Source organism: Pelodiscus sinensis, chromosome 4 (genome assembly GCF_049634645.1).
Source record: "Pelodiscus sinensis isolate JC-2024 chromosome 4, ASM4963464v1, whole genome shotgun sequence".
Taxonomy (NCBI): domain Eukaryota; kingdom Metazoa; phylum Chordata; order Testudines; family Trionychidae; genus Pelodiscus; species Pelodiscus sinensis.
In genome coordinates this window covers 106,649,738-106,668,440 of record NC_134714.1, presented here as the reverse complement: position 1 = coordinate 106,668,440, position 18,703 = coordinate 106,649,738, and the positions used below count along the sequence as shown (strand labels likewise).

At 46.1% G+C, this 18,703-nt stretch overlaps 1 long non-coding RNA gene across 1 annotated transcript; it reads left to right on the top strand.

Annotated features, from left to right (window-relative positions):
- The first annotated feature begins 2,194 nt into the window (after nt 1–2,194).
- Nucleotides 2,195–8,333, top strand: LOC142829213 (uncharacterized). The gene is made up of 3 exons (XR_012903629.1): nt 2,195–2,671; nt 3,366–3,690; nt 7,816–8,333. It is a non-coding gene; the product is annotated as an uncharacterized LOC142829213 (long non-coding RNA).
- The last annotated feature ends 10,370 nt before the right edge of the window (nt 8,334–18,703 follow it).

Here is an 18,703-nt window from a genome sequence, read left to right as displayed (position 1 = left end):
CTTCCTGCATCGCTGGGAGCCTGCACAGGACAGGCAGCGCCCCAGCGGTATCTGCAAGTGCGGGGGTCAGTCCCACTCCAGCCAGCCCTCCTGCACCGCCCCCCAGCTCTGCTTCCCACTGGCCCGTTCCTCTTCCTGATTTCCCCTGGCCAGCACCGCTGCACCCCCCTCCAGCTCTGCTTCCCTTCTGTCCAGCCAGCCCCGCGATCCCCCCCATCAAGTGTGTCTGTTTGGGGGAGGGTCTACCTAGGTAACTCTACTGGCGGCAACCTCCACGTGCGCAGCTCAAACCAGCTGAGAGGGAAGACGCTGGGGCTTCTTCCCTCTCAGCTGTTCTGCAGCGTTTAAACACACCATGCAGGCTCCCTTGGCCCCACACAGTGCCCCGGCTGGTGCCAGGGAATTTAAAGTGCTGGTGCCCCGTGCCGGGCTAAGGCTGAGGCGCATCAGTGCTCTGCATACCCGCCGCCAGCCAGCCCTTCTGTGGACGGCCCACTGCCAGGCCAGTTCACCCCTGCCTCAGTCAGCACGCAGCCACCTCGCCTCGCCCCCCCAGCACCTCACCCAACCCAGCCCTGCTGGAGGGGTGCTTCGCTGGGGGAGAGGAGAAGAAAAGATACTACCACAGAGCCGCCCAGCCAGCCTGCCTCACCTTATGAGAGTGTCACACAGGTGAGTTCTTTTCCCCTCCCCTGCCTCTACCTCCTCCCCTTCCCAGAGACCCCAGCAGCCAATCCCCTCCCTCAGACTGTGCTGCAGGCAGCACATTGGGCTCTCTCTAGGATCCAGCAGCCGTGCTGTTGCCTGCTCACTGCTTCCGTTTCTCCCGGCAGAGTGGTGCCCCAGAAATTCTGGTGCCCTACGCAACTGCATACTCTGCATATGCCTAAGTTGTTACCACCACTGAAAGGTCTGGGCAATGAAAAAAGGGTATGCCTGTGAGAAGTTTATTTGGGGGTAGTCGCTCAGATCCTTGACCACATCTTCAAATTTGCTGCTTGGACATGGAAGGTTGATTATTGGAGGGCTGGTTGTGCTGAACCCTCCTTCTATTGGACTGTTGCTTAAGTCTGGGGTCGTATGGCCTGTCTCTAGCAGTTGATATCTCTTGGCCTGTATCTAACTATGGTACGCCCACATCTTGAATACTGTGTACAGATGTGGTCGCCTCACCTCAAAAAAGATATTTTGGCCTTGGAAAGGGTTCAGAAAAGGGCAACTAAAATGATTAGGGGTTTGGAACGGGTACCATATGAGGAGAGGTTAAAGCGACTGGGACTTTTCAGTTTAGAAAAGAGGAGACAGAGGGGATATGATAGAGGTATATAAAATCATGAGTGGTGTGGAGAGGGCGGATAAAGGAAAGTTATTTATTAGTTCCCATAATAGAAGAACTAGAGGACACCAAATGAAATGAATGGGTAGAAGGTTTAAAACTAATAAAAGAAAGTTCTTCTTCATACAGCGTGTAGTCAACCTTTGGAACTCCTTGCCAGAGGAGGCTGTGAAGGCTAGGACTATAATAGAGTTTAAAGAAAAGCTAGATAATTTCATGGAGGTTAGGTCCATAAAAGGCTATTAGCCAGGGGATAAAATTGGTGTCCCTGGCCTCTGTTTGTCAAAGGCTGGAGAAGGATGGGAGGAGACAAATCGCTTGATCATTGTCTTCGGTCCACCCTCTCTGGGGCGCCTGGTGCTGGCTACTGTCAGCACACAGGCTACTGGGCTAGATGGACCTTTGGTCTGACCCAGTACGGCCGTTCTTATGTTCTTATGGCCTCTGATATGGAGTGTATTGTGCATCTCCTATTAGGCAGGGTGTACATTCATAAGGTTTGTATTGTGGTGCGGGAGTCCTTCACTGAATGGAAGACTTCATCCATCTTTGCTGCAAAAAGCTGGTTCTTGTCGAACAGGAGGTCTTCTACCTTGGTTTGCAGCTCCCTTGGGACTCCGGAAGATTGTAATCAGGAAGCTCTATGCATAACTATTGCTGTTGCTGTAGTTGATGGGCATTTCAGCCACGTCCATTGATGCCTGAAGGGCTGTTCATGCTATAAATTGCACATCCTTTACTATGGATTGGAGCTGAGACCTCTTCTGCTCCGGGAGATGCTGCAGGAGTTCTTGTAGGCTGGTGTAAATCACATGGTCATAATTTGCCAAGAGGGTGGTGTAATTCGGTATTCGGAGTTGGAGGGAGTCCAAGGAATAGACTTTTCTACCAAAAATGTTTAATTTCTTATGCTCCTTGTCTTGTGGTGTGGATTTATATTGTCTAGATCTGTGATAGCCTGAGTCCACAACCAATGAATGTGGTTGGGGGTGTGACAAAAGAAAATCCATGCCTTTAGCTGGGATGAAGTACTTCCTGTTAGCTCTGCAGTTGGTGGGAAAGATAGAGGCTGGTGTTTGCCAGAGTGCCTCCTATGGCTCCATAATGGCTTCATTGACTGGTAACACTATTTTAGAAGATGTTGCCGGATGAAGTATCTTGAGTAATTATTGTTGGTTTTCTTGCACTTCCTGCAGTGCAATATCCTAGGACTGAGCTACCCGTTTGAACAAGTCCTGAAACTGCATCATGTTATCTGCTGGTGGAGAGGACAACGAAGGAAGACAACCTTATCTGGAGAAGGCACCAGGGAGGAACTGTCCGCATCAGAGTGAGGTAAGTTGTCATTGTCATCCCTTGGCTCAACTGGGTTGTCACAAAAAGTGAGTGTGAATGATGAGACAGTGAGGAGTGTGCAGTGGTAGCCAGAGAGCGTGTTACAGTATGCACTGGTGCAGGGAATTGGGTTTCTTCTTTTCTTTAAGAACTAATGAATAGTAACTATAAACTTTATAAGGCAGTGGGCAAGCAACCAAGGAGATTGCGAACAGGTGAGTGCTAACAGGGAGTTTAGAAAGGGAGTTCTCCAGATAGAGGAGAAGCAGATACAGGACTCGTGAGGGAAGTGTGTGTTGCCTTTGGGGCTTTCTTACTGTGTGCTGAGCTTGTATTTGGGAGTGAGGGTTGGTGTGTATTCTTTTTCGTTTTGTTCATTTTTTTCCCCTGTGTTTGTGAGTGAGGCTTTTTTTTCCACTTCCCCTTTGCCCCTCCCTCTACCTTTCATGGAGTGTGTGCTGTGATTGGCAGGTAGAAACAGTTGGCTTCTAATTAAAGTTTGAATTCTAGAAGCCTCTGCTGATTGGCTGAGCCTTGCTAGGGGGAGGGACTCCAGGGCTTTCTAAGGCAGTGGGCAAGCGACCAAAGAGCTTGTGAACAGGTCAGTGCTAACAGGGAGTTTAGAGAGGGAGTTTGGAAGGGGAGAGGGATGGGGGGAAGGTTCTCTTGCCTTCTTTTTAAATCCCTTCTCCAGGACAGCAGCGATGGATGGTGATAGGTCTGCTGTTGTTACCTGCACGGAGTGTGCCATGTTTGTCTTCCTCCTGGAAGAAAGAACGGATTTCGTCTGCATGAAGTGCAAACTGGTTGTGGTTTTGGAAGAAAAAATTAGAGGGCTGGGGGCCCAAGTGTTGACCCTGCGCGCAATCAGAGAGGACGAAGACTTCCTCGATAGAAGGCAGCATTTAATCCTTCAAGCAGAGCCAGAGAGGGCAGTACAGGACCAGGAAGAGAACTGGCAGCACGTAACTTCTAGAAGGGGAAAAAGGCCAGCACAGGAATCCCCTAGTGCTATAGAGGTAAGCAATCGCTTTCAGGCTTTCTCCACAGGCTCAGCAGTGTTGAATAGTTTGGACGGGACCTCACAAGGAAGAAACTGGAAGAGAACACCATCTACTGGAAGGCATGGGATGTGTAGTCCTAGGGATGGGGGTTCCATGGCAACCACCCCCAAAAGAAAACAACGGGTGGTGGTGGTCGGGACTCCCTTCTAAGAGGGACTGAGCCAGCCATCTGTCGACCGGACCTGGAATCTCGAGAGGTGTGCTGCTTAGCAGGAGGTCGCATTCAGGATGTGACTGAGAGGCTTACCAAACTGGTCAAACCTTCGGATCAATACCCCTTCCTACTTCTCCGTGTGGGAACTAACAATATGGCCAAGAATGACCTTGAGGGGGTTACTGCAGATTATGTAGCGCTGGGAAGAAGGATCCAAGAATTGGGAGCGCAAGTGGTGTTCTCGTTCATCCTCCCTGTTGAAGGGAAAAGACTGGGCAGGGATCATCAAATTGAGGAAGTCAATGCGTGGTTGCGCAGGTGGTGTCGCAGAGAGGGCTTTGGTTTCTTCGACCATGGGACTCTGTTCCTGGCACAAGGGTTGTTAGGAAGAGACGGTTTCCACCCAATGAAGAGAGGAAGAAGCATCTTCATGGGCAGGCTTTCAATCCTAGTGAGGAGGGCTTTAAACTAGGTTTGTCGGGGGATGGTGAGCACAACCCTGAGGGAAGTGGAAAAGTTGGATACCGGAAAGAAATGCAAAGAGGAATGAGCAACAAAGTAGGACCCCTGATTCGAATGGAGAAAATATGGCGATCAACTGGTTATCTGAGGTGTTTGTACACTAATGTGAGAAGCCTGGGCAACAAACAGGAAGAACTGGAGGCCCTGGCCCAGTGTAAGAAATATGATTTAATTGGGATGACAGAGACTTGGTGGGATGACTCTCATGACTGGAGCGCTGTCATGGAAGGGTATAGACTGTTCGGGAAGAACAGGCAGAGGAGAAAAGGAGGAGGAGACGCACTATACGTAAGAGCACTATGATTGCTCTGAACTCCAGTATAAAGATGGAGGATAAACCTGTTGAGAGTCTATGGGTTAAGTTTAGAGGTGCAAACAACAGCAGTGATGTTGTGGTTGGTGTCTGCTACAGGCCACCGAATCAGGTGGATGAGGTAGATGAGGCTTTCTTCAGACAACTGAGAGAAGCTTCCAGATCACAGGCCCTGGTTCTCTTGAGGGACTTTATTCACCCTGACATTTATTGGGAAACCAATAGATGTGTACGGCAGTACACAGGCAATCCAGGAAGTTTTTGGAGAATGTTGAGGATAACTTCCTAGTACAAGTGCTGAAGGATCCGACCAGGGGCCGTGCACAGCTTGACCTTCTGCTCACAAACAGGGAGGAACTAATAGGGGAAGTATAGGTATGTGACAACCTGGGAAGCAGTGATCATGAGATGGTAGATTTCAGGATCCTGACGAAAGGAAGAAAAGAGACTAGTAAAATACACACCTTGGACTTCCAAAAAGCAGATTTTGACTCCCTCAGAGATCTGATGGGCAGAATCCCCTGGGATGCTAACATGAAGGGGAAAGGAGTCCAGGACAGCTGGCAGTATTTTAAAGAAGCCTTATTGAAGGCACAGAAAGAAACCATCCCGACGCGTAGCAAGAGAGGCAAACATGGTAGGAGACCGGATTGGCTTACAGGGGAAATCCTTGATGAACTTGAGCATAAAAAGGAAGCTTACAAAAAGTGAAAAATTGGACAAATGACGAGGGAGGGGTTAAATGTATAGCTCGAGAATGCTGAGGTGTTATCAGGAAGGCAAAAGCGCAAATGGAATTGCGACTGGCTAAAGATGTGAAGGATAACAAGAAAGGTTTCTACCTTCTTCTTGTTAACATGCCTGTAATCAGAGAAGGTGTGAGGCGCCTACTGGATGAAGGAGGTAACCTAGTGACAGATGATGTGGGGAAAGCTGAAGTACTCAATGCTTTCTTTGCCTCTGTATTCATGGACAAGGTGGGCTCCCGTACTAATGCGCTAAGTGACGCAAGATGGGATGAAGGTGGACAGCCTTTGGTGGGTAAAGAACAGGTTAGGAACTATTTAGAAAAGCTAAAAGTACACAACTCCATGGGTCCGGACTTAATGCATCCGAGAGTACTGAGGGAGTTGGCAAATGTCATTGAGGAGCCTTTGGCCATTATCTTTGAAAAGTCAAGGAGGTAGGGAGAAATCCCGGATGACTGGAAAAAGGCAAGTGTAGTGCCCATCTTCAAAAAAGGGAAGAAGGATGATCCAGGGAACTATAGGCAGGTCAGTTTTACCTCGGTTCCTGGAAAAATCATGGAAGGGATCCTTAGGGACTCCATTTTGAGGGACTTGGAAGAGAGGAAAGTGATTAGGAATAGTCAGCATGGATTCACAAAGGGCAAGTCGTGCCTGACCAATCTGATTAGCTTCTATGATGAGGAAACTGGCTCTGTGGACGTGGGAAAGTCAGTGGATGTGATATACCTTGACCTTAGCAAGGCTTTTGATACGGTCACCCACAGTATTCTTGCCAGCAAGTTAAGGGAATGTGGATTGGATAAATGGACGGTAAGACGGATAGAAAGTTGGCTAGAAGGCTGGGCCCAACGGGTCCCCATCAACCGCTCGATGTCAGGATGGCGGTTGGTTTCTAGCGGAGTGCCACAAGGTTCGGTTCTAGGACCGGTTTTGTTCAATATCTTTATTAATGATCTGGATGAGGGGATTGATTGCACCCTCAGCAAGTTTGCGTATGATACTAAGCTAGAGGGAGAGGGAGATACGCCTTAGGGCAGAGATAGAGTGCAGAGTGACAGACAAATTGGAGGATTGGGCCACAAGAAATCTGATGAGGTTCAACAAGGACAAGTGCAGAGTCCTGCGCTTGAGACGGAAGAATCCCAAGCATTGTTATAGACTGGGGACCAACCAGTTAAGTAGTAGTTCTGCAGAAAAGGACCTGAGGATCACAGTGGATGAGAAGCTGGATATGAGTCAACAGTGTGCCCTTGTAGCCAAGAAGGCTAATGGTATATTAGGTTGCATTAAGAGGAGCATTACCAGCAGATCCAGAGATGTCATCATTCCCCTTTATTCAGCTCTGGTGAGGCCACACCTGGAGTATTGTGTCCAGTTCTGGGCCCCCCACTACAAAAAGGCTGTGGACGCAATGGAAAGGGTCCAGCAGAGGGCAACCAAAATGATGAGGGGGCTGGAACATATGACCTATGAGGAGAGGCTGAGGGAGTTGGGTTTGTTCAGTCTGCAGAAGCAAAGAGTGAGGGGGGGTTTGCTAGCAGCCTTCAACTTCCTGAAGGGAGGTTCCAAAGAGGATGGAGAGAGACTATTCTCAGTAGTGACAGATGGCAGAACAAGGAGCAATGGTCTCAAGTTGTGGAGGGAGAGGTCCAAGTCAGATATTAGGAAAAACTATTTCACTAGGAGGGTAGTGAATCACTGGAATGGGTTATCTATGGAAGTAGTGGAGTCTCCATCCCTAGAGGGCTACGTCTACACTGGCCCCTTTTCCGGAAGGGGCATGTAAATTTCACGAGTCGTCGTAGGGAAATCTGCGGGGGATTTAAATATCCCCCGCGGCATTTAAATAAAAATGTCCGCCGCTTTTTTCCGGCTTTTAAAAAAGCCGGAAAAGAGCGTCTAGACTGGCCCCGATCCTCCGGAAAAAGCGCCTCCGGAGGATCGGGAATAAGAGGAATAAGAGCCTCCGGAAAAAGGCGCTTTTTCCGGAGGATCGGGGCCAGTCTAGACGCTCTTTTCGGCTTTTTTAAAAGCCGGAAAAAAGCGGCGGACATTTTTATTTAAATGCCGCGGGGGATATTTAAATCCCCCGCGGATTTCCCTACGACGACTGGTGAAATTTACATGCCCCTTCCGGAAAAGGGGCCAGTGTAGACGTAGCCGAGGTGTTTACGTGTCAGCTTGACAAGGCCCTGGCTGGGTTGATTTAATTGGGATTGGTTCTGCCGAGAGCAGGGGGCTGGACTTGATGACCTTCTAAGGTCTCTTCCAGCTCTGTGGTTCTCTCATTCTTTGACTGACCCATGAACAATAAACTAACTACACTATTTCTGTTTTTCCAGTCAGAAAGGAAAGCACTGCTGCAACTCTGTCTTCTGCACAGAACTGAGGGAGACAAAACAGCACAAGATAGTGGCTGCACATGCACAGCTTGGCAAAAATCTCCAATTGCCTGCACGAGTACACACTGAGACCTGAGTGGAGCACCCCTTACAATACTCGAACAACAGAGCTGCTTTGTTATCTGGCACATTCAGTTAACCGAGAACTGCTATTCCCCTTGTGTTTTGGATAAAGCTTTCACTACATTATTGTTTTAGTAATCTGCTTTGTTTTGTTTGCTACCACTTTGACCACTTACAGTACACTTTTTCATAGTTAAACTTATCTCTGGTTTAAAATATAATCCAGTTTATGTAACTTCAACTGGGGGGAGAAAGAGACTACCTTCCTTCATATTGGGGGGAGAGGCAAATTTCACCTAACTTTGGATTTGTACCCAAAGGGACAAGGGTGAATATCTGGGTGCTATAGAAAGTACCTGGACCTGAGTCTTTTCGGTGCTCATTACAGTGTCTGCCTTCTATAGCTGGTCATGACCCTACCTGCGTGATTTGCTAGAGGCGGCTTTGGTGCTTAGCTCAGCAGGACAAGGTTAAAGGGGCACTAAGGCTAACCGAGTAGGCTGATTCTATGGTAGCTCAGCATCTCACTTGGTAATTCAGGGAGTCCCAAATCTTCATACTGACATCTCTGTAATAGGGATTCGTTTGTATGTGAATAATATTCATACACAGCTTTGACTAGTGCTTTATTAGAATATATGAAAAGGATCTAAGTTTACAAATAATTTCTAGTTTTGTCTGAGTCCTGTATTCATGAAAAATACCAAACTAACAAATACCTTTGGAAACTGAAGTCCTGTTTCTCCATTGGACAAGTACACATACATAGTAACAGTATAAGCTTGACACCACATTTATGTCTCACATCTAATGCAGCATTGCGGCTTTGCTGAGTAGTAGCAGAATTCAGGTCAGTTTCCTGTTTGGAACAGAAAGCAGTGTAGTATAATTTGTTTATTTTCAGAAGGTACACAATTCTTGTTTTCTCCAGCAGGGACGGCAATAAAGAATAAATAGCATAAGCCTCTTGGGAATCTCCAAAAAGGTTTTCTGTTCCATACACAGAAACAGCAATCTTGCTTTTTGGTCTTTCCTCAAAGCATTATGCAATACTAAATTTTCACAGTTGCAAGAAATTATGGGGGTTGGTCAGTAATTATTTAATTACAGTGAACATTGAGATTCAAAAATTAAACCTTGTCAAAATTATTAATTCAAACTGATAAATTCTCATAGGCAAAATAAGAAAAATTGTATCTAAATTTCAATTTGTGTGTGATAAAATCACCATTTATTAACCTTTACCAATAACAATCTAATCCTTCGAAGCTTACCCCTATAACCCACACAATAGTGCAGCTTGCTACTGTACAGCATCTTCAACAACTTCTATGGAGAATTTTATCTCAGGGTGCTTATAGATTAACTACCACTATCAAGCAAGCCTTTTCCCTCTTCCTATGTAACAATGGACAGGGTTAGTTCAGTATCTGTTAGCTGAGAATTGTGGGGGGAGGGGAGAGAGGGGGAGGTGGTATTAGAAGACATATCTTGAGCGTGACAATAATCATGGCAACTGATTTCTTTAAGTACAGATGAAGGACTCGCCCAGAACTGCCCTCATATATACACTTTTTTTGTACTTACTCCATTCCATTAGAGCAAATGGTTCACAAACATTTCAATATTTCTTTGACAGAAGGAACAATTATCTAATTCAACAAGTGCTCTTTCTTCTGCCTGTAAATATCAACATGTTTTCTAGTCCTGCAAAAGAGGATGTCTGCTCTACATTATGAAAATTAGGTCACTATATGCTTAAAGAACAGTCAACCTCAGCATTCTGCCTCTATGACAGAGCGCTAAGCAATGGTCAGACATCTCAATCACATAATTTTTGGATAGATCTTGCCTAATTTTGAGTAGGGGAAGATATTTGGTACAGTGCTTCCCCAAACCCAAAGCTAAATGCATTTTAATCAGTCTTGAGAAAAGATAAAAACACACAAATTTATTAAGCAAATAGAAATGCATATATACATTGTTTTTTAAATTGAAATATATAGAAGCATTTTTGTTGCAACACTATATACCAGTGACATGTATGAATTAAGATGATTTTCACCCTATTCTAGAGGGGCAGCACAATGGCCAACGCATCACTCAGGTTCCACTTAACTAGAAGATCACCACTGCCGCAATCACTGTTCTGGAGTTCTTTGGCAAGTCAAGTTAAGTAAGACTTGCCAAATCAAACTCAGAGGATGCCCTTGCTATATCATCTGGTGCTCCTGCAAGGAATAAGAGAAGCCATCAGGAGAGTTTGCTCCCATCAGCCTCCTTTAGTGGGGGCAACACCAAGCTCAGTTTAAGGTAAGCCGACTCCAGTTATGTATTCTAGTCTACTGTAGGTCTAGCCTTAAGCTATGTTTTTTGGGAATCATCTGGGACGTAAGTGCATAGCCCTTTATGCTGGTCCTCTGCATGAAGATAAATTTCAGCCATAATGGATAGGTGTAGTCATCAGTTCTGATGCAAATTCAAATTGGTATACTTCCTTTTTAAATCTCTATTCCCAAGTCATTCATAAAACTCTTGATTTTTGTTTTTTAATCCAAAATCTCATGATTGTTGCCCAGAAATATTTTGTTCTGTATTTTGAGGGTAAGAGGGGAACAACAGAATTTCTTAAAAATTAATTTTGTCATAAGAACCACCTTAGTTATGAATCACAGGGATTAACAGGAATATTTAAAACAGCACATGGCACATCCATAGAATCCATAACTCAGTGTAGATGAGTTAATTGAATGCTCAAAGTGCTGGATATGACAGTCCATTTTGGGCTTGATCCTTCTTTCCTTGAAGTCAATGTAGAAATTCACATTGTCTTCCATCACAGCAACCATACTGTGGTGGTGTATGGGAGACATTTGTATAAAAAGCGAGGTAGGTTTCCGCACTAATGCAAAATTAGTGTAACAGAGGGAGGCTATAGCTACATTTTCATGGTGTAAGGAGAATTTTCAAGCATTTGCTTGTTCTAAGTCTTTTTCCAGTTAAGTGCGGTAAAGCTAGTTGGACACTAATCCAGTTTTTGGGCTTGCACTCTGTGAGTGGATGAGAAAGGAAATGGACACTGACATCTTGAAATTTTGCATACAATACACCTTTTTCAATGTTATGTTCCCATCCTAGTTCTCCTGTGTTCCCGAAAACAGTTTCCATTTCAGGAAGGCACAAGTTTCTGATTATGCTAAGAAAATACCAGAGCAATTTAACAAATAATTACTTATGATAGCACAGTTTATAACAGATGTCAGCTCCTTTTATTAAGTAATAGAATTGGCATGGGCTTAGTCTCTAAAATCCTTTCAAGTCTTTCTTAGGGGGTCACTATTCTTCCTCTTTTCTGGTTATCTTTGATATTCATGGTCCTTTAGAAAGTCATTTGGGTTCTTTGGTTTCAATTCATTCACCTAGGTCACCCTCTTGGAATGAATCTTCAAACAAAACTTCTTCAAATCATGCCCCCTAATATCCTTCTTTGTATGGGATTAGTGGGAAGCAATACCTAAAAGATGCTCTCCATCACTCCTACAATGTCTGCTAGACTGACTGACTGACTGTGCTGGGTGTATCAAACAACTGAGGCACTAGCAGGAACAGAAAAGACTTCACTCATTGACTAAAAAAACTAAACACTTAAGGCGAGCTCTCAAGGGCCTTACTCAGGCAAAAACTCTCATTGAATCACTAGGGCTACGTCTACTCTGCCCTCTCTTGCACAAAAAATATGCAAATGAGGTGAAGGGTGGAATATTGCTGTGCCTCATTTGCATAATTAACGAGACTCTGTTTTTGCACTTTAGAGCTATGAGGTCTAGAATTGGGTGGAGGCCACCTTTTGCTTTTGGAACCAGAAAGTAATGGGAATGAAATCCCTGGTTCCAAAGTTCGAGGGGAACTCGTTCCACTGCCCCAGTGTGAGAAGGTAGCAAGTCTCCTCCAGCAACAGAGGCTCGAGGGGTCCCTGAAAAAGGATGGGTAGGAGATTGGGAAGGAGGAGGCAAGTGGAAAGGGATTACATAACCTCTTTCCACTATCTCCAGAACCCACTGGTCCGATGTAACAGACCACCAGGCCTGGAGGAAATGGGGTAAATGGTCCTGGAAGGGTAGCAGGGAGACTGGTAAGAAGCCCTGGAGGGTCCTGTCAAAACCCCTGTCAGGGGCCAGTGGGCTTATTGGGGGACCCCGGTTAGTATCTGGGGCCAGGCAAAGGCAGCGCCTATTGTTTCTACCATTATTACCCCAACCCTGCGTTGGGTAAAGTCGGGACATGGGCCCTGTGGAGGCATTCTAGGAACAATCCTCTTTGTATATGAACACCTCTGGGTGGCAGGTGTGCGTAGGCACAAAGACTTTAGTGTGGCTCTTGTGTCCTTCAGGCCATGTAGCCGCTGGTCAGTTTGCTCCGAGAAGAGCGAGGTGCCCTCAAAACAGAGGTCGTGTAAGGTGTTTTGGACTTCCAGTGGCACTCCGGAGCCCTGGAACCATGAACTGCGACACAGGACCATTCTGGTGGCCGTGACTCGTGAAGCTGCATCAGCCACGTCGACTGCTGCTTGTACAGCTGTTCGGGAAATTGCTCTCCCTTCTTCTTGAAGGGCATTGTACTCCACACGGGAGTCTCTGGGGAGCAAGTCTGTAAATTTGTCCACTGACTCCCAGGTGTTGTAGGCGCATCTGGACAGAAGAACCTGTTGGTTGGCAATTTGATATTGGATGCCCCCAGATGCATAGACCTTTCTGTCCAGTAAGTCAGTCTTTTTAGTCTCCCTGTTCTTAGGGGTGGCAGCGGGCTGTCCCTGCCTCTCCCTCTGGTTCACTGCCTGAACTACTAAGGAACCTGGGGGAGGGTGGGAGAAAAGGTGTTCGTTACCCACCTGAGAGACAAAGTATCTCCGTTCCGCACACTTATCAGTGGGCGGGATGGACACTAGGGTTTTCTACAAGGTTGCCGAAATCTTGGCTACTGTCTTGTTGATCAGCAACGCTACTCTGGAGGGAGTGACTGCGTGCAAGACGTCAATGGTTGAATCTGAGTCCTCAGAGACCTTGTCTGCTTGGACTCCCAAACTTCAGGCCAGGCAGTGGAGCAGGTCTTGATGGGCCCTGGCATCCATGGAAGGCATGGAGGGTGCAGAGTCGGCTAGAGCCTCATCTGGGGAGAAGGATGATGACCCGTTTACCATATTGCCCAGGGCGGCGTCCATACAGCCTGGATTGTCCCAAGTGGCTACAGGGGGGAGTGGGGGGGGGGGGGGGAGGTTGGCTCACTGGAGCCGTGCTCTCCCCAGGCCTGGGGATGACTGACCCGGAGGTAGCGAGTGAACCGACGTGGGGGACTGGACCAGAGGTGTCGCCAATGGAGGGACTCGTGGGCCTGAAGTCACAGAAGCCGATCTAGGAGGATTCATACCCTGGCCCTGGCGGTAGGCCCAGGGAGTCCAAAATTGCCACATGGTGGTTGAGGCAGCCATGTCTGCTGGACCATCGGTATGGGGATCTGCTGGGCCCACTGTTGTTGGTACCGTTGTGGGGAAATACAATGCTGGGAATGGTGCCAGGAGCGGGAACAGTGTCGTGAACGGGACTCGGAGCCCCTTGAAGACCATCCTAATTCCACATCAGAGTCAGACAAGTACTCCAAGGCAGACCATGGCAGTGCCGACGCTGATGTCAACTGGGCTGTGGCACGCCGAGACATAGCTTCCGGCTTGCCATGGCGCCAAGGTGGAGGAGGAGGCATAGTTGTAACGGGATCCCTGATCAAGGTACGTGTTGGGTGGTTAATCTGCACTGGGTCTGGTGCCGCTGTCAAGAGTGTCGGTGGCTCAGTAGCCGGTTCCATATGTGGTATGTGCCTTTGCCACACCTTATGCACCCTAGGAGGGGAGCAGTGCCGACCATCTCGGTGCCATCTGAAGGGTACTGGGGTGAGCAGAGGGAGGGAGACAAGTCAATAAGGACCCTCACTGCCTCCAAAGGCTCCTGGGTAAATGGATCCAGGAAATTTTCTGAGGGACCAACATCCCTCCAGTGGGAAGAGGCGGCGCCCAACCTAGAAGGCCCAGGCTCGACTAATTGGCACCACGTGCCCCACTACAGAGCACGTGTCTGGCCGGGGACCGACCGGTTAGGCCAACTCTTCCATTGCGGTGCCGGCAACTGGGAGCGACGTCTGGCCCTGTGCAGTACCGGAGAATCAGTGTGCAGAGCTGTCACGCACCGAGTCCGGTGCACTGTTGGAGCCTGGTGCCAGGTCCGGTGCTAGCCAGAGTGCCGCTTCCATCAAGAGCGCCTTGAGCCATGACTCGCACTCACGTTTGGTTCTGGGCTTAAACACTTTGCAGATCTTGCACACATCTGTTATATGTGATTCTCCCAGGCACTTCAGACATGAGGCGTGTGGGTTACCACACAGCATAGATGTGTTACACTTTCTGCAGGACTTAAAGCCTTGCAGGCCAGGCATGCCCTGCTGTGGGCACATGGTGCGCAGGGTAAAGAAGAACATTACAAAGGAAAGTCTTTAACTCAATTTGTAGGTACTTAACTGAAGTTTGTTGTAACAAAGGAGAAGAGAACAGACTCAAGGATGAGCTGAGAAGAACTCAGCGGTAAGAAAGAACTGAGTGGGTGAGGGGCCAGCACGGGTATATATGGGCCGATATACCAATGCTACTCCAGAGGGCTCCCCTGCTGTCCCTACGGGTACTGCTGAGGGAAAAGTCTCAGACAGCGTGTGTACGCTGAGCGCACACACCTATATTGGAATTCAAGTGAGCAAACACTTGAAGAAGAAGCCTTTTTGCAACTGCTCTTTTGGAAAAAGGCGTGTGTGGATAGGGAAGAGGGAGTTCTTTCGAAAGAAGAGGAAAGAGGAAAAAGCACAGGTGCCCTGGTGGCCACTCCATCCATAGTTAGCATAGCTTACACGTAAGATAGCATCCCTTCAGTGTGGACGCTATATTTTGAAAAAGCAGATCACTTTTTCATGCACATTTGCTGTGTAGACGCTCTTTTGGAAGAAGCTTTTTAGGAAGATCTCTTCCAGAAAAGCTTCTTCAGAAAGAAGCCTGCAGTCTAGACATAGCCTGGGGCAGTTGTCTCTTTCCTCCCCCCTTACCTAGCAGGCCTGCTAATAAACTGTTTTCTCACTCTTATCCAGAGGGCAATGTGGACAGGTTAGTGAAATTTAGGTGCTCTAGTCTTTTACGCCATTATTTAACTGGTAAACAACAATATTAAAGGAAAGCCACAAACCTGAAACTTGCAGGCCTGCCATTAAAAAGTTAGAGAAAAGTTGCTCTCACTAGAAAGGGTAGGACAAGCAGCAGTGGGTTCAAACTACAACATAGCAAATTGAGGATAAACCTCAAGAAAATCTTCCTAGCTATAATAGCAGCAGGACAATGGAACAAGCTTCCTAGGGAGGGTGTGGAAGCTTCTTCACTGGCGGTTTTCAAAAGGAGGCCGGATCTAGGATGGTTTAGCTGTAACAAATCCTGTATCTTGGCCAGGGGACACTTACAGTCCCTTCTAACCTACAGAACAACTGGCTTCCAAGTGAGTGTCTGGCATATAGATAAAAAATAATTCAATCAATTTATCTTGCATCATCACTACAAAGTGGGTAGACTGAGTGAGTAAATGGAAACCAGGCTCTATCCATACCTCCAGCTACCCCTAAGCATAGATGTACCTATGCACTATTTAATTGAAGCGCGCACACACACACACACACACACTCTCATTAGATGTCATCAAGCTGGTGCAAATGATAGGAATGGCAGCATGGGCGAGTAGGCCTATACAAGCCTTCTAGGCATTCCAGTGCAACTATTAGCCACATTCACTATTAAAGCTACTGTAGATTGTACTGCATTACAATCTACAGCATAGATACATTTCACATTTCTAAGCACCACTCAACTTAAGAGGTGTGTGAGATTAAGGAAAGTGAGAGAGGGAAGTGTGATCCTCACATAAGATCTTGGGCTATCTCTGCATTAAAGGTACATCCATAGTTGTGAACTGTTTCAACTTGTCCTAGCACTTGCACAAGCGCCACACACGCTGAGACCCAACTACACCTGACAGCTGTTGGAATGGAATCAGGTTAGCCTTGCAAATATAAAGCTCAGTCTAAAGCAGGGCTACTCAACTTTGGAAGCCCCGGGGTCACAATGATACTGACAGCACATGCTGAGGGCTGCAACTTAAATGTGGTTGCATATACATGCAAATATATATGCAAATATGCAAATAGCTTTTCACAGACAGACATGAATACAAAGATTAAAGCAGACTACACAACATGCAGGCCCCACTGAAGTCAGTGCTGCCGATATGAATAAAATGCAATATTCAGCCAATTTCCACCCACAACAGCACTTTTCAAGAGCAATGACAGTTCACGAATTTAACTACTAAAACACTTATCAACAGAAGATGATTATATTGACTACTTTTGTGTTTTGGCTCCCACCCGCAGGCCGCAAACGGGCCACCTGTGGCCCACAAGCTGCATGTTGAGTAGCCCTGCTCTAAAACAAATCTTTGATTGCGAGCTTCCTAAAGTGGAGATTCTACCTTGCTAAAAGGTAAATTTGGACTTCACTAAAGTGGTCAAAGTACTAAATGTGTATGTAGAAAGCAGTATCAGAGCCTGTATCAGAGGGAACACAATATTGCTACAGTGGTGGTAGCTGATGAGAAATTAAAATGAATTTCAGGTGAAAATAGGGACTACAACATAGTTGTTCTGTTAGACTAGAACTTAATCCTGTCTGAGAGAACAAAGATTCTCCACTCTTCCCATATCTGTGTCATCAGTCCAATCAGACACAAATGGCTGGAACAACAATTTTGTTAGACTACTAAACTTAGAGGAAACAAAATCCAGATGTCGCAAACAAAACATGCAGTGAAGCCAGAATCCAAAATATAAATGGTCTCAACTGGGGCAACAGGAGATCCTACTACCACCACTGTGTTCAATGACTGAGGTAAGCAGACGTCCAGGATGGAGAAAAGGGAAACAGCACAGAGTTGTGGAGGCTCAGGCAGGTGAAAGGGTCTTATCTGCTGATGTTCTTTCTTCTGTCTTCTATTCTTAGCACACGATCCTGCATGCAGTGTGCAGACAGGAGGATGAATGATGGTAAATATGCATGTATATATGATTGGTAGGTCCAGCTGCCCAGCCCTGTTGCAGTCTCCTAAGGTAAAACTGATTAGTTCTGTCAGCAGCTGTTACAGGTGGGGACATAGGATTGCTGCACCAGAGAGGACTGTCGCAGACACTTTCTCTGGTGGGAGACTACCAGCCTCTGTGGTGGCAGCAACTAGGCTTCTTCCTCAGACAGTCAAACAGCCTTGCCCACCTACCCAAAGGGGCCTACAAAAAGACTGTCACTCCAGTACAGCTGAGTTGCAGAGGGCATGCAAGCAGAGCCCTGAGAGGTGGGTGAACACTCCTTATATGGACCTCTACTCCCTAAGCAGATTAGAGTCAGGTGACCCACTTTTCCCACCCTTTCCAGGCAGGGATGGTGACCAGGAGGCTGATCACCATCGCTAAAGGAAAAAATCAAAATGGTCAACATAAAACCTGGCACCCCTTCCCCAAAAGTTCAGAGCTAGTCTAGATTTTAAAATCATCTTTTTCCTACAGATTACAATTTCTCAGGCCAAGTGTGGTTTGATGGATCTGGAAATGTCAGAAGTGTCATGGGGCTTCCTTTTTAAATCTTAATAAATGGTATGTAATTTTTGGCCATATTAGACAGTTTCCTGTTCCCACTTATCTTAGATACCACCTGTCATTAAGCTGTGCTACAATTTACTTGTTAGTATTTAGGGTTGCCAAATGGTTTCAACAAAAATACCGGACACACTTGACATTACATCACAATCTACATTACATCTTATCTAGGAAAAAAAACAGACATTTATATTTTCTCATTTATATTTTTTCAATTTGTTTCCCAAACGGAAAGCTCAAATGCTGGACTGTTCAGTTCAAAACCGGACACCTGGCAACCCTATTAGTATTTGTACAACTTGATCACAATGCTGCAAGCACACTAAAATATAATGTAATTAATGCATAGTAAGCTTTATTGTAGTCCATAGTAAATTGTTAAAAAAAAAATTTAAATTAGCTTTCCAAGGGGCATCAAGACCAATTCTAGTTCAATATTTCCATTCACTAATAGGGTTGGATTGCCCATACCTGCCAGTAGGTCTGCCAGTTTGACAGCATTTTATCGCCCAGTAAATTACTGTTCATCATTAAGGCAGACAGGATGAGAAGAATGAGGCCCTACTGTAAGCCACAAGAAATTTCCCAAGATGTCCCACGTTGAATTATATTTTAGGCTTACAATAGTGAAAAACAATCTATTTTGTATATTATTTACAAGCACAAACCAACCAAAAGAAATTGTGAACTTCTGAATTTTAAAAACTTTTTAAAAAGTATTTTATTCTGCTTAATAGAGTAGCAGAGTCAGTGGCACTTTAAAGGAAGAACATTTTCCTTAAGAATCTATTGTAAAATTACAATAGCAATTAATTAGGTCATTTTAATATGTACCAACAATCTCGTTGGAACAGGCCAGCATTCTGTAGATTGGCCATATAGATTCATCATGTAACTATGAAGTGCAGTTTAACTTTCCACACTTGAAGTACAGCACACTTCTGAGTCTTTCATCAATCCACTGAAAATATAAAAAGCCATGTTTTCTTAC